This window comes from Homalodisca vitripennis, chromosome 4, assembly GCF_021130785.1.
Source record: "Homalodisca vitripennis isolate AUS2020 chromosome 4, UT_GWSS_2.1, whole genome shotgun sequence".
Classification (NCBI taxonomy): domain Eukaryota; kingdom Metazoa; phylum Arthropoda; class Insecta; order Hemiptera; family Cicadellidae; genus Homalodisca; species Homalodisca vitripennis.
This window is the reverse complement of record NC_060210.1, coordinates 46,353,064-46,372,412: the sequence shown is the minus strand read 5'-3', so window position 1 is coordinate 46,372,412 and position 19,349 is coordinate 46,353,064. Positions and strand designations below refer to the sequence as shown.

The 19,349-nt window shown below is 32.0% G+C and overlaps 1 long non-coding RNA gene across 2 annotated transcripts in view; it reads left to right on the top strand.

Annotated features, from left to right (window-relative positions):
• The first annotated feature begins 6,613 nt into the window (after positions 1 to 6,613).
• The window catches only part of LOC124359275, a 29,239-nt gene continuing 16,503 nt past the window's right edge, over positions 6,614 to 19,349 (top strand). The window contains exon 1 of one of the 2 annotated variants that reach the window (XR_006922139.1): positions 6,614 to 6,671. This is a non-coding gene — a long non-coding RNA (uncharacterized LOC124359275). Of the gene's footprint in view, positions 6,672 to 14,778; positions 14,912 to 19,349 lie in introns of those variants that run through there. The other variant, XR_006922138.1, reaches the window with a different exon arrangement.

Here is a 19,349-nt window from a genome sequence, read left to right as displayed (position 1 = left end):
GTCCCCAACATTCTCAAAATCATTTAAAAATGCCCAAGTCCAGCAATTTATTCAGTTGGCAAATGTTTTGAAAATTGACAGATCTTGCAAATTTATATTTTGGGTTTTGATATTACAGCTTGCAACCATGAACCAGGACCTCCTGCGCAAAGTGGTCAGAGATAGCAGTGTTTAAAACAGAGATCGTGGTGCCATGAATTTTGGTGATCACATTGTCGATGGCGGTGCTCGTCGTAGCAGTCACCCGTGTTGGTGAATTCACAGACCAATTTAGGTTGAAGAAGTTCAGAATATCGCGCAGCCGCTGGGTGAGGGGGTCGGTGAGGTCCATTACATTAATGTTACATCAATCGCGCCGGTTACGAGAAACATCATTGAGTTTGAAAAAATAAAATTCATGAGCTGTTCTAGTTTTTCAACAAAAAAGGGGTTAATACAGCTATTGGGGGATCTGTACATCCCAATGACTGTTATTTTACCGAAATAATTGGAATTGATTTTGATGCCATCGGCTTCACTGCAGTTAATTTTGAAAGGTTCAAATTTGGAAAATTCTTTCAAAAAGATTGCCACACCACCCCTTTTGAAGCATGGTCGACAAAAATGTTTTGCCAAAAAATAATTTGAAAAATTTTGGGCTCAGAGACTATAAACACATCTGGTGTTTGCTCTTCGCACATTAAAGCCAATTCATCAATTTTGTTTGTTGCAATCTGAGCGTTTTGGTGAACCAATTTAATCTTTTAGGTTGAAACTTTTGAATTTTTTGAGGTTTTTGAACATTTGAAAATTTTGATTTCGATCATTTTTTTCCTGCAGGACTGGATCCGAAGTCATGCCTATACAATATATAATATATAATAATACAATATATATATATATATATATATATATATATATATATATATTGTATAGTGTGTAGACTTATACAATATAACGAAAGTTTTTAAACGGGATAAATTTTCATAATATACAGACTTAACTTGGTACAAAGGCCGTACTTACACAAAGCCTGAACGAGTTTGTTATTCATTCTTAGTTTATTATACATTATAGTCCAAAAATGTGTTTTAGAAATATCGTGTCATATGCAATAATGTTTATTCTAACGAGTTTTTTTATATCACGTATGTTTTCCAGTTATAGTGGGCGTACACAGTTTTAACTAGTATAAAATATTTCATCATGGATTCAAACCAAACTTGGTATGTAGAAAGTATTTAGCCATAGCAGAGGTTAGTTCGTTAGCCAGTGTAAACAAATAAAAAATTTCAAGATTGCGAATATTGTATTGCTCCAAAAAATCACATTGGCTGACCGATCTTTTAACAAAAGTTTGAATTGCGAAAACCAAAGATTCGAGCTCAAACCCATTGGCAAAATTAAGTTAAAAAGTTTGACATTTCCTACATGAGCCTCTTACTTTTTTCCGTATCTCCAACGTTTAAGTAATCTAGTATATAGTATCAAATTGGGTTATAATTAAAGTTGATAAGTAATAAATAGTGTGCGTGTGTATAATATTTAAAATTTCTTATTCAAATGTTTGGTATTTTGATATCTAATTTGTGAAGTTTTAAATGTAAGTTTACGTTTCCTAGATGTGAAAAAATATGTAATCGTGAAAAGTCTAAAAAAACTGTATCAATGTTTATTATGCATAAATTCTATTTAAGTTATTTAAAAATAAACGAATAAATAATTAAACGTTTTTTATTGACATAAGAAATTATATTAGACATTGAAAGTCAAACAAAATTGTTTAACAGTATAACTAAGTTAAATGGGTATTTCTCAAATGCATAAGTGTGTTTGTTTCCATATGACGCCCAAACAAACGCCCTCCTCCCAATTGTCGATGAAGTCGCTCCTCTAGTTCACCAAATGGAAAGCGTACTCGACGAACCACATTGTTATTTCTAACCAACTCGACCGCGACATGTTCACATTCGGACTATCGAACAGCTCGTGTTTTAATGTTTGAAAAAAACATTCGTTTCTCACGCAATTAACAATTTTTTCTTAAAAGCGTTGTTGCTTGAGTTTTCTCTTATATTAACTTCAGAATTCCATAATTTTAATAACATAAAAATATACCTCTATTTAAACATTTTTAAACTGCCTGAATGAATTCATTAAGAATTTCATTAAGAAAGTCTCAAGTGATCTTTCAGTGTGTTTATACAAACAAATTCAACTGAATCAACACTTGAGAACAGTTTAAAAATATTTTGATAAATCTGTTTACAGAATGTATTAAAATCCATAGGTACTTGATTCTATTTTCGAGTTTTGAAAATTTAAACATATACCGTGTATTATACAATTTTAAAGATAAAAACTTTGGTGAAAAATTAACTATCCTAAATCATTAAAATGTAGCGCTCGAAATACGTGAAATATAATATTTTAGGTACTTTACCACAATGAGTGCAGTTGTGAAGATAAAATAAAAATAATTTCATGTTTACTTTAAATATAAAATCAGGGTTTGATGTACAACATAACAGTTTTCTCAAGTCTCCTAATTTCAAAGCCCAAATAACAAAATAAAAAAATATTACATTTATCGTACATAGAAATGTTAAAAATTTATAGGACTGGAAAACTTCAGGAAGACTAACGATGATTCGGATACAACTTCCGAAATAACTACCAAGAAATCTGAACTATTATTACTGGTTTACTGGGAATTTATTTTAATGGAACATTATTATTCATGAATCGTATTATTTATATTCATAAACAAATTATATACACGATTTATGGTAAATTTATATTCATTCATAGAATTAAAATCATACAATTTCTGGTCTAAATATTAAAAATTAAGCGTATAAATATGTAATATTTGTTTTAAATATCTTTTATGCCAATTCTAAACCGTTTCCGCTTAGTTACTAAAGTCGCCTTAACACATTTCTAAAATAAAACAAAACTACTGCTATTTAATTTATCCCGAAAAGATGTTTTTTTTTTATAGTGTGCCTCAACATCCATAAATAGCATATCAGCAGTGAAAAATATTAACGCTCTTTAAATCCGTAAAAAAATGCCCTTTATGAAATTGTTAATAAAAAAATGCAAATGTAAACAGACAAAAATACTATTCAACTCGTTCTATTCTCGGTTAAGGACGGTTGCTGCAAACTTTGAGTTAGAAAAATTGGACAGTGACTTTATAATGCAAACACTGATTGGCATCAAAAGTAGCAAATAAAGAAATACAATTTGAAAAGGCCGTAAATTTGTTTTGAAGGATAGTCAAAGGAACTTTTTCTAATACAAACCAAGGAGATTTCGTATGAGAGTTCAAGTTCTATAAATAAAAGCAAGATCGACTGTTAAAACCCTACTAGCTTTGCTCGAACGTTAAATAATAATCCAATGAATAATTCAAGTGCTTACTGTTTCTTGTTTATGGGTAGGTCATTACCGAAGAGACTGTTCTCGTCTTCAAACAGTTTCTAACCGTTGCAAGAAAGTCATGACATCCGGCGTGAGTTTGTAATGGGGTAAACCGCGGCCTAGAGAATATTGTAGCCATAAACACAAGTTTAACAGCCGTAAACGTGCACATCGTTAAAGCGCATGAAGCTGCTCCAATAAAACCACAAGATGGAATTTCAGGATCTACTCAGGACTTACAGGAAATAAATGGTTCTAAAATTCCAGAACTATATACTCTGATATTAACCTTAATCATAAAGTCCTTATGGAAGTTGATATTGATGCAGGTGTTTCTACTATAGGCGGGGAATTGCGGAATGAAATTGACCAGAAAAACTTAATATGGTAACCTTCTCCGTGGATACTTAAAGGTTACAGTGGTAAACCTGTTGTTGTTTTAGGTCAAGCTGAGGTTTTTGTAAGATAAGGTAAGTACAATGGATTGTTTTCCTTTATTCTAACTGAAGGGATGTAAATAATTTATTGGGGCGAAATTGGCTCAAAAGTCTTTATAAGGTGTAAATCATAGTAAATCTGAAAATCTAAGTAAGGCTCGACAGCGTGTTCAGAATTTGAAAAAATGAATTATTTGATATATTTTACAACTTATTAAGGTGAAACTAGGGGCTTTCAATTAAGTTAAAAATTTATAAATTTTACAAAATAATTAATTTGATTAATAATTCAAGATGCGTCCTGTACCTTATGCTTTACAGTCACCTGTAGAAGAGGTATTAAAATAAGCTAGCGAAACAGGGGGTTTTACAACAAGTTCAGGAATAGGTATACAAACAATTGCAGTCTCCTTAAAAAATGGTATAATACGTATTTATGTAGATTAATAGACAACTTTAAACAATGCTGCTCGTTATTATTGGTATCCTGTCCTATGAATTTCACAACTTTTCACAAAGATGAATCAAGAAAATACTTTGCTAAGTTGGCCATAGCTCAAACTTATGAATGATTACATGTATGTGACAAGTCTGCGCTTGTTCCGACATTTTAACTCATTAGGTAGGGCGCCTTTAAGAACAAAAGACTGCAATTTCGTATCAGTTCAGCTCCAGCTATATTCCAACGTTTTATTTGCTTTCGAGATTGGATAATGTAATCTCTACCACGATTATATGCTGGTCAATGTTGGGGCTACTAAGAAATTGATCTTCACATGACAGCACGAAAGCAGATGTATGTTCCCTCGTTTAAAAATGAGGAGATTACAATTGAGAGTGAAAAATGTTGGCTTTTCTGAGTTACCTCTGACAGAATTACCCTGACAAGGTGGTCCATTCTAACATGGAACAGTTCCATATATTTTTAGTAATAGTTTTAAATATTATTTCATACCTAATAAGGTTACTTTTGCAGAACCTTCACATAGTTTGCTAGACACAAAGGTTAAATTGCTGTGGATTGAAACACATAATTTTAATACATCAAAAAGTGTACTTTTTTTAGACGCAGTAATGGCTCAGTATCTCCCTGTCAGCCCATACTCACTTACGAGGCGTTTCAGTGCGGTATTGGTTAAATTCGGAGGGGAAAAAAATTCCGATTGTATTTATAATTAATTAATTAATAATTATTAATAAATAGTATTAATAATAAATTATTAGTTTATAATTAATTTATTTTTGATTAGATAGGAATTTTATTCACAGACAGATAGAGAAAAACGTCTATTTATTGGTAGAACTTTAAAATGTCACAATCACATATTTATATTGACGACATTTTGAAACCAGATTATTCAGAAGCTACTTTTTGGTCTTTTCACTGGTATTAAACTGTACCGAATGACGATAACACATGAGGGTGGTGACTTCTGAGGTCGTAGTAATAAATACTCGAATTGCAAAGTTTACTTATAAGTTCAATTTAATTAATGAAACTTACAAGCACCACTTTTAGTTGGTAAATTAAATGTATGCCTTGCCACGTTGCTGCCAATTAGAGTACAAGAACTAAAAATGTATATCTGATAGGTGGGCCTAAAATATGCAATGTTCTATGGAATTATGCCTACGATATTTTACTTTATAAAACTTTAAGATTTTACTTCCCTTCGCAATATGTAGACTCACAACCCGGGCGTCGGCGTCTTGGCACGAGACATTGAAGCTGTAGTCTAAGAAGGGTTATTTCTAGTCGGTAATTACTAGAAGAGGAGTAGAAGTTATGAAAGTGGTAGCCATCTACCTGTACTCAAATAATACGTAAGCTCGCCTAAAACAAATTCGCGACGGTATTAGCCATTTAATGAGACAAAAACTTATCACGACAACGTGCTCGTCAGAAGGACGACGCCACAACTTGTATCCATTTCAATCAAGCAAATAAAATATCTTCAAGGGTAAGTTACTTTACTATTTACAACTTTACTTTACGTTACATTCATTTTTATATGTTTGGCATCAAAGGGCTAATTTAATAATACGAAAATATAAATTTTACTTACGGACATAGCGCGCGAGGTGAAATCGGTCACGTAGTTGGGCTGCTACGAAGGGTTACAATAAAATATTCATACGCGTGCCGATTAGGTAGTTAGTCCGTAAATAATTTAGTTCCGGAACATTGGATAAAAAATAATATTAAGTTGTACTGGTTAACTAGGTTGTGAAATGTTGCATTATATAAAATGGAACTAACTAACGGTACAAAACAAACGCCAACATCACATTGTCACCTCGCATGATTCGCTGAAACCTACTTTTAAACGGATATGACTTTAATCTAGTATACAAACATGGGGTTTCTATTTGAAATGGTGATAGATTAAGTCGTCTTTAATATTTCTCAAATAAAAAACATAAAGGGAATGACCCTTATCAGTTATAATTATTTGGACTTTACGTGATTGGCCGCATCATAATGTACCGTAGTTGTAATTATTATGCTGAATCGCGGTAGGAAGTAGGCTCTTTTGTTAACTAGACGCTGTGCGTGGACATTGTTTGTTGGTTCGAGACAAGTAAATCAGCTGATCGAGATGTCTACGGTGATACGTTCCCGAGCCGATTGGCTTGAGAGGGGGGGACCAGTGTTCGAGTGTCGACGACAGGGTGCAGACGTCCAGTTGAGAAGCAGTAGTTCTTCCTCTAATCCTCTAGTTTGGGATATAGAGTAATTCTATTTATCGGGTGTAATTTAAATCAAGTTATTAATTTTCTTTAGTGCGTATTAGTTTCCTACCAGCCTCCATAGTCTTCAAAGTAGTAAGTCCCGTACTAGCGTTTAGTTAATATCTTTTATTTTTATACTGTTGTGATTAAATTTCTAAAGTTTCCCATATTACAGAGTCTGTGAATTAATTCAATTTCTCAAGTAGTGTCAATTAGACTTTGATCGTAAAGTTAATATCAAGTTTTGTGTTATTTTGATTTTGAATATTTTGAGAAGAGAACTTTTTAGTTTATTTTTGTAATTTAAACCATTTTGGAGAAGTATACATTTTTAGTTTCATTTTAATTTTAATTCATTTTTTTTAACAGACTCTTAATTAGATTTGACCGATTGTGAGAAGTTTTTGAAGAAAATCAAATCTAAAGTTTGTAAACTTTGTTAAATTTTTGGGTGAACTTTAATTCGGAATAAATCAAGTATTTCCGAAAAGTTGTTTTGATTTATAAAGTATTAGCTCCAAAGTAATATAATATATGTACTATAATAACGGTACAATAACTCTAATCCGAAGAATTTCTTTCATTTCACTCCAACATTGCATACCTTTTTACAAACAATGTTTACTGGAGAGAGTTTTATCATTCTAGCTTCAATAAGACAGCGTGTTTTAAACTTCTTTATTTGGGCATGAGGGTATTGTTTGATCTAAACAATTAGTACGGTTATTTTTGGTAGCCAAAACGTGACGAAGACATAGAGGTAATGATAAAATATTATCAATAATTCCAGCAAGATATCACAATGCTGTAAGGGGTTCGTCTTAGGAAAAGACAAAATCCTGCCTCATCTATATATCAATTTTGGCCCTTTCAAAAATAAACTGTTTTTGATTGTCAACTACTTGTATAGTAAGTGGTTAGAGATAGTTTGAGTACCGTGTACAGACTCTAGATCAGTAATAAAAGTGTAATACATTGTATTCCTGGCTTAGTAATAACTATCACTCCAGTTGTATCTGATAATGGATCGGGATGCAATTCACAAGAATTCAGATAATTTGCACCAACAGTAGTATCCACCACTTCTTAGTTGCACCATAATTGTTAGGTGCAAAGAATGGTTCAAACGACAAAAGATTCTTTGCGACCCATAATAAAGAGCATTTGGCAATAAAATTAGCTCAGTTTTTGCTCTCGTCTAATGTAATACTACACATTTAAATACTACATATTACTTAACAGAAAACAATTTTAGAGAGTCTGATCATAAGTTATCACATAAAATCATTTGTAAAGATATATTTCTATCTAAAAAGTTGTAGTTTCAGTTCCAGATGACTTTGTCTCATTCTGTTACTCGTTATTTATAGCGATATGACATTTGACTCGATCGTTTCACTGATAACGTCGTAAAACTGATTCTCAGAACTCTTTAACAGTATAGAATAATGAGCGACATTGATTTGGTGTTAAATAACCGTACAAAGAAGGTTATGCTTTGGTCACATCCAACGGAATTTGACCCCAATGTTTAAAGATTAATTTTGTTTTCTAGAAGTATGCATTTTGAAATTGAAGTATAGTTAAGTGCCCATGTTTTAATTTAAACTTAAAAGAATATTATTAATAATAACGAAAAAGGTTGTCCCTCCTTATTTACATTAAAACAATTTAGGCCACCTAATATTTTGAAGAATGTTTATTGTTTTTTTTTATCCTAACATGTATAACATCAATAAAATATAATTCTATGTATATATTTGCATAGACTAAGAAACAAAAATGAGTATTTTGTTGATTTTATGTCAAAGCTGAATTGTTGAATACTTTTTAAACGGTTTGTTTCTTAGGTATCACAATACCTAATTGTATAATTGGATATTAACTACCAAAATATATTACATGAATACCAAAATTTTATAATTTATCACATAATATGTCTTAGATGTTTTAAGAACATTATCATGATTGGTGTTCTTTAGATATTTTAATTTAAATTATTTGTTACATGTTCACTCTGTTACCTGTTCAGTACATGATCAACCATGCACAGGTCAGATCAAATACACACGGTTCTATTGATAAGATATAACTTGTACAGATGGCCGAAAGATGATAAGTTACTGACATGCTGTAGATTATTGCTAAAATTTTATGCAGTAATATTTCACGTCATTCGTTCAGGGAATTAGTTTGCGCAGTGAAACCCTCTCCATCCTCCTACACAAGCATAAATCATACCGGTATTGCGTGCAACCATAAATCATTCTGTGTACATCCCTGTGTACTGGAATTAAAAATCTCACGTATTTTGGTAGTCACAAAATTAACTGACTTATTAAAGAGAAACGTGTTAATTAAAAAGAAAGTAAATAAACAACTTATGGGACTGATTCGGATTTTCATTGATCATATTATTCATTGTTATGTGTAACCAAGTGTAATAAATATTTACTTTAGACAGTTACAGGTTGGATTGCATTTTAATTTAAACAGCATAGTAATGCTTATAGTTAGTTTTAATTAAACTGGTATATTTTAAACATTTTAATGATTGTAGAAAGATCAACACGGTCTTATATTCAAAGCAGACAGGTCAAGCACAACTGGAGTACATTGTGCCGTTGAAAACTAAATAATTGGCAGTTCTACTTAACTTTCACTTTCAACCACCTTCTTGAGTCAAATAGAAGATTCTGTCTGGCCATCCAATACACGTAATTAATATAATTTCTTGCATTCTGTTTTAGTAGTAAAAATGGTATTGACCAAATAAATTTAATACTTTAACTATTAGCCGTATAGGATATTATATTTGTAATAAACCGAAATGTCTATATTTTAATATGTGTATTCTACACTATTATGATTAACGAAAATTATAACATTTATATACAGTAGTATACATCCCTTGTTAGTAGGCATTATTAAATCACAGTTTCTATTTATTTTGTACGTTTTAACTAGTTGAAGAATAATGGAAATGTCTAATATTGATGTATTAACTAATTTATATGCATCCTCATTTAATTTTTCAATTTTTTATTGGTTATTCAGGAAATAAATCTAGACACAAATATAATATCAATAAATGAATAAAGATTATAAAAGAGAACGTTATTTTTCTAGCTTGATGTGATATAAAATATTTTTGGTAAAGGAGGACGCTGAAAATTTAAGTCGTTAAAATAATTTAAATATACAGTATATACAACATTAGCGTATACAATAAAATAAACAGTATATATAAAATTATATTATGTAGTTATATTATATAGTAATAACATAAATAGTAGGTATTATTAATACATTCCGGAACATGTATTAACTAAGTTATTTATAGTGACTACTGAATAGCCTGACAAGTACCTACTTTACACATAAAATACTAGTAATTGGTATTTTCAAACCGCCAACCCCAGCCACGTCAGCTGCAGTTGCCAGATAGTGTTGGGCGATAACACGTGACAAAACCAACAGCTGTTTTTGACGGCAGCGATGGGAAATGTGTTATCCACACGTTTACATCTTTTATTTGTATTTAGTTACAAATTCCTGAAAGATATAACATTAAAACATTACTTAAAAATTATAACTGGAAAACATTTCTAAAGTTTTAATGTTGCAATATTTATTCTACTTACAATCTAGCATATTATTCATCTATATACATTTTAGTTTATCAAAGCACATGTAGAAACCACTTGTGTTAATATTTGAAATGTATATTTTTAAAATCAAGTTTAATATTTAATCGTATATAGCACTGTATAAATAAAGTGTTATAAGGTGTTGAGTTGGGTTTTTGTTTTTGAAGATTAAGCTTGTTTGGTTTGTTTTTAACAAATTTTCCTTCATAGTGTTTACGAGAATGGGAAAGAGTGTTCCAGACAAACATGCCAACCTGCGATTCAATATAACATGACCGAACCACCGAGATATCAGACAATAATAAAAGGGATAAAAGGTGAACGTAGCAACGCAGCGAGGCAGTGTATTTTTAGAAATTAACTTGAGAAGTGATAAAAATAGTGGTAATACTCGTGATCGTGACAGATGGATTTGTGTTAATAATCATTGACTGTGTCAGTGTTAAACATAGTCTCGAGTGTAATTAAATAGTTAATTTAACTAACAGTGGATTGTGACAGATGGATTTGTGTTAATAATCATTGACTGTGTCAGTGTTAAACATAGTCTCGAGTGTAATTAAATAGTTAATTTAACTAACAGTGGATTGTGACAGATGGATTTGTGACAGATGGATTTGTGTTAATAATCATTGACTGTGTCAGTGTTAAAACATAGTCTCGAGTGTAATATTTAAATAGTATTAATTTAATTTAAACTAACAGTGGATTGTGACAGATGGATTTGTTAATAATCACTGACTGTGTCATGTCGTGTTAAAACATAGTCTCGAGTGTAATTAAATAGTTAATTTAACTAACAGTGGATTGTGACAGAATGGATTTGTGTTAATTAATATTGACTGTGTCAGTGTTAAACATAGTCTCGAGTGTAATTAAATAGTTAAATTTAACTAATCAGTGGATTGTGACAGATGGGATTTGTGTTAATAATCACTGACTGTGTCAGTGTTAAACATAGTCTCGAGTGTAATTAAATAGTTAATTTTAAACTAACAGTGGATTGTGTGACAGATGGATTTGTGTTAATAATCATTGACTGTGTCAGTGTTAAACATAGTCTCGAGTGTAATTAAATAGTTAATTTAACTAACAGTGGATTGTGACAGATGGATTTGTGTTTAATAATCACTGACTGTGTCAGTGTTAAACATAGTCTCGAGTGTAATTAAAATAGTTAATTTAACTAACAGTGGATTGTGACAGATGGATTTGTGTTAATAATCACTGACTGTGTCAGTGTTAAAAATAGTCTCGAGTGTAATTAAATAGTTAATTTAACTAACAGTGGATTGTGACAGATGGATTTGTGTTAATAATCATTGACTGGGTCAGTGTTAAACATAGTCTCGAGTGTAAATTAAATAGTTAATTTAACTAACAGTGGATTGTGACAGATGGATTTGTGTTAATAATCACTGACTGTGTCAGTGTTAAACATAGTCTCGAGTGTAATTAAATAGTTTAATTTAACTAACAGTGGATTGTGACAGATGGATTTGTGTTAATAATCATTGACTGTGTCAGTGTTAAACATAGTCTCGAGTGTAATTAAATAGTTAATTTAACTAACAGTGGATTGTGACAGATGGATTTGTGTTAATAATCACTGACTGTGTCAGTGTTAAACATAGTCTCGAGTGTAATTAAATAGTTAATTTAACTAACAGTGGATTGTGACAGATGGATTTTGTGTTAATAATCATTGGACTGTGTCAGTGTTAAAAAACATAGTCTCGAGTGTAATTAAATAGTTAATTTAACTAACAGTGGATTGGTGACAGATGGATTTGTGTTAATAATCACTGACTGTGTCAGTGTTAAACATAGACTCGAGTGTAATTAAATAGTTAATTTAACTAACAGTGGATTGTGACAGATGGATTTGTGTTAATAATCACTGACTGTGTCAGTGGTTAAACATAGTCTCGAGTGTAATTAAATAGTTAATTTAACTAACAGTGGATTGTGACAGATGGATTTGTGTTAATAATCAATGACTGGTGTCAGTGTTAAACATAGTCTCGAGTGTAATTAAATAGTTAATTTAACTAACAGTTGGATTGTGACAGATGGATTTGTGTTAATAATCATTGACTGTGTCAGTGTTAAACATAGTCTCGAGTGTAATTAAATAGTTAATTTAACTAACAGTGGATTGTGACAGATGGATTTGTGTTAATAATCATTGACTGTGTCAGTGTTAAACATAGTCTCGAGTGTAATTAAATAGTTAATTTAACTAACAGTGGATTGTGACAGATGGATTTGTGTTAATAATCACTGACTGTGTCAGTGTTAAACATAGTCCTCGAGTGTAATTAAATAGTTAATTTAACTAACAGTGGATTGTGACAGATGGATTTGTGTTAATAATCATTGACTGTGTCAGTGTTAAACATAGTCTCGAGTGTAATTAAATAGTTAATTTAACTAACAGTGGATTGTGACAGATGGATTTGTGTTAATAATCATTGACTGTGTCAGTGTTAAACATAGTCTCGAGTGTAATTAAATAGTTAATTTAACTAACAGTGGATTGTGACAGATGGATTTGTGTTAATAATCATTGACTGTGTCAGTGTTAAACATAGTCTCGAGTGTAATTAAATAGTTAATTTAACTAACAGTGGATTGTGACAGATGGATTTGTGTTAATAATCATTGACTGTGTCAGTGTTAAACATAGTCTCGAGTGTAATTAAATAGTTAATTTAACTAACAGTGGATTGTGACAGATGGATTTGTGTTAATAATCATTGACTGTGTCAGTGTTAAACATAGTCTCGAGTGTAATTAAATAGTTAATTTAACTAACAGTGGATTGTGACAGAACAAATTAGTGACGGTTAGTGAGGCCAGCCTAGTTTTAAGTAGATATTGTATTTAGATTTGTTTGTAAGATTAATTCATATTTTGTGTATTCAATATTCCCGAGTGTTTCATTCAAGCAAACCCGTAACAATAGTAACCGTTGTTACTTGAAATACATGTCCTATATACCTTGTGTAGAATTATGGTATTTCATATTGATTTAAACATACAGTGGCCTGAATTCAACTAATATGATATCAAAGTATAATAATAAAATAATTTCATCATGTTTCTTTAATCATAAATTTTAAATAAATGGAAAGGGTTGGGGACTTTAGTTACTAAAATAAATAATGTAAAGTTGAGTGAGATAAGTACGGTACGTTTTTTGCATATTCTTAGATCTACATTTTTGTGTATATCATTGTCATAATAACTGTTATATTATCTGGGTAGTTACTTAATTTGTTATCTTCATATTAAGAGCATTGCAGTTGGTGAAGTAAATAAATACTATGTATGGGCAGTCTGAAAACGAACTCCTATGTATAAAACACTTCCATAACATTGACTGAGCGTTTAACAAAGTCTCTATCACCATTTTGCTGATCAACGACATCTGATTTCTGTCTGTCTATATATATGATAAGTGTCAAGAAGGTTGAAATTTGTAATAATGTACCTCTCCGATCTGTACACAGCTATTGAAAATGGTCATCATCGGTCATGGAGCAAAGTTTAGCAAAGTCTCTATCACCAATTTCCTGATCAATGACATCAGATTTCTGTCTGTCTATATAAGTTTTATGATATGTGTCAAGAAGGTTGAAATTTGTAATAATCTAACTCTCCGACCTTTACACCGCTATTGAAAATGGTCATCATCGGTCATGGAGAGTCTGGATTATTCTTCCAAAAAGTTACTCTTGTTACGTATTGGTCTAATAGACTACCATATCGGCAACGTAATTCTTTACAAAGTATTCACTCTTGAATAATTACATGTGTTTTCGAATTGCTGAGATAGGGTCCTTAAAACAGGAGAAATGTCTTATGCCACCTGAAAAACAAATATTTTTAACAAGGTTTCTGTAACTGTATGATGCAGTTTTTATTTAATTCCTTGGTTTTTGCAGAGGCAAGTGAACTCTGTTTCTACTTGTGAACAAAAGATATACAAGGAAAAGTGAAACACATGTTTTTACTACAAACTTTTGCGTAGTGCGTTTAAAACATATTAATATATTTAAATTATCAACTACAAAGTTTTAACGGGCTATGCGTTGAACGGAGTCTCTCCCACCAGTTGACAATACAAGCAAATTTCTGTCTTCGTGTGTGTATATAGATGACATATTTATAATTAGTTAACCTTAAATGTTGGATTTTGGTTTGAAACACCTCTATATCAAAACTGAAAATGGCAAACATCTCTCCATTGAAAGAGTCGGCCAGAATGTTGTCTGCTGCGGGGCGAACGAAAAATCTTCCAACGCTGACCCGATGTCTGATGTCCGTTTAGTTTTGTTATATTAAAACAATTTGTTAAATGCTCGAAAGAGCAAACGTGTAGGCAATACAAGTTTTCGGTTCAGTAAGATATTCCTGTTGAAGTAAGTATATAATCTTCTCTGTAAATATATGAAGACAATGTACCGCAATGCGATGGTATAACACGTGATGGTTCTCAGACACGCTATGCTTGGTAGTTGATAACAATAATACGAGTACTAGCTGTTGTTGTGTTCGGCTAATGTTATGCATTTCAGTCGAGCACTGCTCGCTTTGTGTGCTACTGTTTGTTGTGTTCAAAAATAAAATAGCGCTTTGTGGTGTTTGTGATAAATTTGATAGATTTAAATAGCAAAGGTAAACGTATGCATGATTCAGTAGTTATTGAAACTATTATATGGCACATTAAAGGTCACACTACTGTTCAGCTATTTTGTTATTTTACACCTTAGTATACGTTAGATTTAAAGTTATGTAAAAAAATAAATTTTATTTACTTCAATCTTGTGCCGTTTGAATAGACAAATCATTGTAGTAGCAACCATGCAAATGTCCTCTAAAACATATTTTCTAACTTCTCCACTGGTTTTCTTTTGTTAAAGGATATAGAGAATCACCATAATGCCTAAGTATAGTCTATACGATGTGGTAGATGGTGTCCTTAGTTTATACATATCCTTTTATACATAGATTTTTTATTTATTTTAGAATTCAATAGTTAAAGCTAAATGTAAGCACAGAGGTAAAATGGAAATGAACCAAAGTCAGTAAGTAACATTTTTATTTTAGGAATTACAATTTTAAATATTGACTGTTTATTTCAGTGATGTTTCCGAGTACTTCTCTGATTGCCTTTCAAATAATCACCAACTTCTCACTACAAAGGCCAAGGAAATGCTCAGGAAGACGATTTACAAAAGCTCAGTTTGAAAATCATACGTAACTTTTTTTCGGAAAATATGCTTATTAATATTTTCGCACTTAAACTTTTTTTAGAGTGGAAATTTTTTCTCGTACCTATTGCAATAAATGAAGTTACCAAAGTTAAATTAGTTAAAGCTTTCAAGTATTTATCAATTAATTCCTCAAGAGTCACTGTTTACAATAGAGTGTCACGGAAAAAATGTTGAACGTTGAGAAAGGCAATATATATACCTAACAATAGGTGTTAGGTTTTCATATTTAGTTATAATAATTAATCAAATTTACGCATTAATATAGTCTTTTTACTAATAACCAGAATTGTATGTTATTTAGAACTGCTCTTTGCCCACCATTGTTCGATACCATTTTTATTATAAGCCATCTATTTCCACTTATCTTTGTACACACACACACACACCCACCTGCATTCCAAATCTATAGTGGTCCGATTGTCACGTGGTATGAGGTGACTTCTGTCGACCAATCAGGCGTCCAGGACGCCGGACAAGAAAAGCTCCCCAAGGCATCTTCTCTCCAGTTCTTCTAAAGACTCCGTCTCGCTAGGTTGTACGTCAACACCAGCTTTAACCAAGTTCGGGCCGTGCCCCCTTGTCTTGTCTCTTGTGAACCGTAAGCCGTTCTATGGCAATTAACAGTCCCCTTGCCGGACATTATTTGGTTAACGAGCCAATAATGTCGTTAATGACAAATAAATAAATTTGTCTCAACGTTCGTGAGTGAACCGAAAACAGTGTCAAGTGAAGGTGGAATCTTCATGGTGGAATCTTCATCCATCAACAAGGACTCCCCCTGCTCAACGTTCCTTGGAAGCAACCCAGGTCGAACTACAATCAACCCAACTTCATGTGTGTCGAGATGTCAGACAATGGACGGTGCAAGGTAACAGTGTTTCATCATTCTTATCATGGTCCTTCGCAACTAAAGACAATTCTCTTCTCAACCAAGATTTAAAAATCCTCAACTAATTCGGACATTTTTGGACATTTTAATAGAAAACGAAAATCATTTTAACACCTGTATTTTTGCTTTAATTGTGTGCCTTTTTTCTAATACTATGTTTTGTGATCTCATTTCGTATTATTATTTTTCCCATTCGACTAATAGTTATTCTTAGAAAATCAACGTATGGGCTCCACCTGCTCAGCTATCGAAGTATTAGATTTTAAATATTAGGCATTTTACTGGTCCTTCGAATATAATTGCGGTCCGCCAAGCCGGATCTCCTAACATACCTTTCGGTCCTTCTGACCGGATCTAACAATAGGAATTACACAGTTTTATATTTATTCATTGTAGATTAAAACCGGTGAAAATACTAACAAATACTACTGTGTTTTTTTCTTGATAAATTCATATTTTAAATATAACGAAGCGTAATATCTTTGCTAAATTTTTATACTTGTCAATGAATTCACTATCCAATAATAACTCTTACTTCCATACTACTACTTAACAGTCTAACAGTGTTTGCCCGTGTGGGTGATACTCAATCACGTAGAAACTACTGGAGCTATCGTACTGAAATTTAAATTCTTAGAGTCCCTGGTTGACACATAAGCCTATTATTATTTCGAAAATCCTTCTGGTCTACGCCTCACTAGTCTTTTAAACTCCCTTAACACTCCACTATCCATAGACTTGCCTTAATCAGGAGATAGTGAATGTGTGTTTAATGTAAGTTTTAAGTCTGGATTAATAAGAATAATAATTTTACACACTTGTCTTATGAATAGATTTAAGAGTATTTAACGTAATACATATGAAGTTTAACCGGACATAAAGATCGCAACAAATTTCACCTGTAAAAGTCTTTGTTTTTCTGTCCAAGACGGGAAAGTTTGTGGATTAATTTTATAACGTGGTTTTCTCTATATAAAAATCTAATAAATTGAATTATATACCTATAAATATTCTGCTTTGAACTAGGGTTGATGCTTTGTTTGAAGTATTTTTAGGTTGATGGCTTCACTTTACAAATTATGATGTTATAATAACTACAGGTCTGTGCAAAAAGACGTCATGAAATGAGACAATCATCTGACAATCTGGGAGGGGAACATTTTGAACACTTACTTTGATCACAGGTACTTAAAAATTGGTGTTTACTTGTAATCTATATAAATAAAAATGAATGTTTGTATGTTTGTCCTTTATGGAATCGTGAACTATTGGACCGATCATGATGAAAATTTGTACGTATATGTATTTTTCCACGGAGAAGGTTTATAAGCTATGCCCATCCCTTTCCCGATTCAGGATTCCGCCCCACTGGTTACAGAAATACCCATAAGAAATGCATTGCAGCAAACATATGTTAACGTCTTTTCAAATTTTTAATCAGCTGTTCTTTGTAAACATATATTACACTTATAGTTTTAAAGCATAGAGTAAGCTTAAGAGAAACGACAAATTTTGTTTAAACTGTTTTTGCAATCACTGTTAAACATAGACTTTACTATCCAGATAATACAATTCAAATTTGACGTAAAAATTCACCTTTAACTGCAATATTTATTTAATATAAACCATGCTCATGCTTGATCAGAAGAGTAATGCAGATATCATAATTACTATCTTACGTTGGATACAAATATAAAGAATGTTATAAAATCAACCTTAGTTGTTTTTTTTGACAGAAGTATGGTTCTCAAAACTCCGTGTGTACATATTCTCTCGATCGAGACAACAAAGCAAGCTCAATCGTGGCATCGGAGATATAACTAATTTAATCTAAAATTTATTATAGTAAAAAAAAAAATTTACTAAGTAATATAAGGACTTCGGTTCTTAAGATTTGCGTGCGAAGCCGTGGGTAACAGCTAGATAGAGGCAGGAATATGGTACATACCTTCATAATACGCCCAAGAGGCTCACGATGGAACGACTATCAATTATCTCAGCAATGTTTAGAATGTGATAGAAAAAGAATAAGTGAATATAGTGTACTGTTTTCAACGGGAAATTGCGTGCGAAGCCGCGGGCAACTTTTGCAAAAAATTATTGAAATGCGCAGCAAAGCGCGCCGGGCCCGCTAGTACTTAATAATTTACATTGTTCAATTGTTTTAAAATTCAAATAGCTATAACTACTGAATTAATCCACCTTTGGAAGTCCGGTTTGCGGCATTGTACTCTGCTAAGTAAGACCTTTAATTTGATACCAAACTTGACCTATGCTGCTATTTAAGAATTTTGTCTGACTCCTTGTGGACCGTCCCCCAAAGGGATTATCTGGTCGGTAGATGGGCAGATGTGTGCGTCATTATCACCAGTAAGCACGTGTGAACTTTGGTATTTCTTTCTATTGTGGTTCAAAAATTAAAAAAGAGGTTCCAGACTTAATTGTCACCCTGTGTATAATAGTTTAAAATTGATAATTTTATCAGAAATGGAAAACTGACCGAAAATGCCTATATTACATTACGGAATAGGAACAACAAAACTATCCTAACAAGTAAATTTGTATGAACTTTCATTTTTCACTTGAATAACAGCTTTTAGCCATGCTGCCATTAAAAACACACACAACACGACACCTTATAACACTTTATTTATACAGCGCTCTATACGATTAAATATTAAACTTGATTTTTAAATATGCATTTCAAATAGTATACAAAGTGGTTTATACATGTGCTTTTATAAACTAAAATATACATAGACTAACTATACTAGGCTGTATGTAGGGCACGTATTGTAACATTAAGACTTCAGGTATTGTAACTAAATACAAATAAAAGATGTAAACGTGTGGATAACACATTTCCCATCGCTGCCGTCAAAAACAGCTGATGGTTTTGTCACGTGTTATCGCCCAACACAATCTGGCAACTGCAGCTGACGTGGCTGTA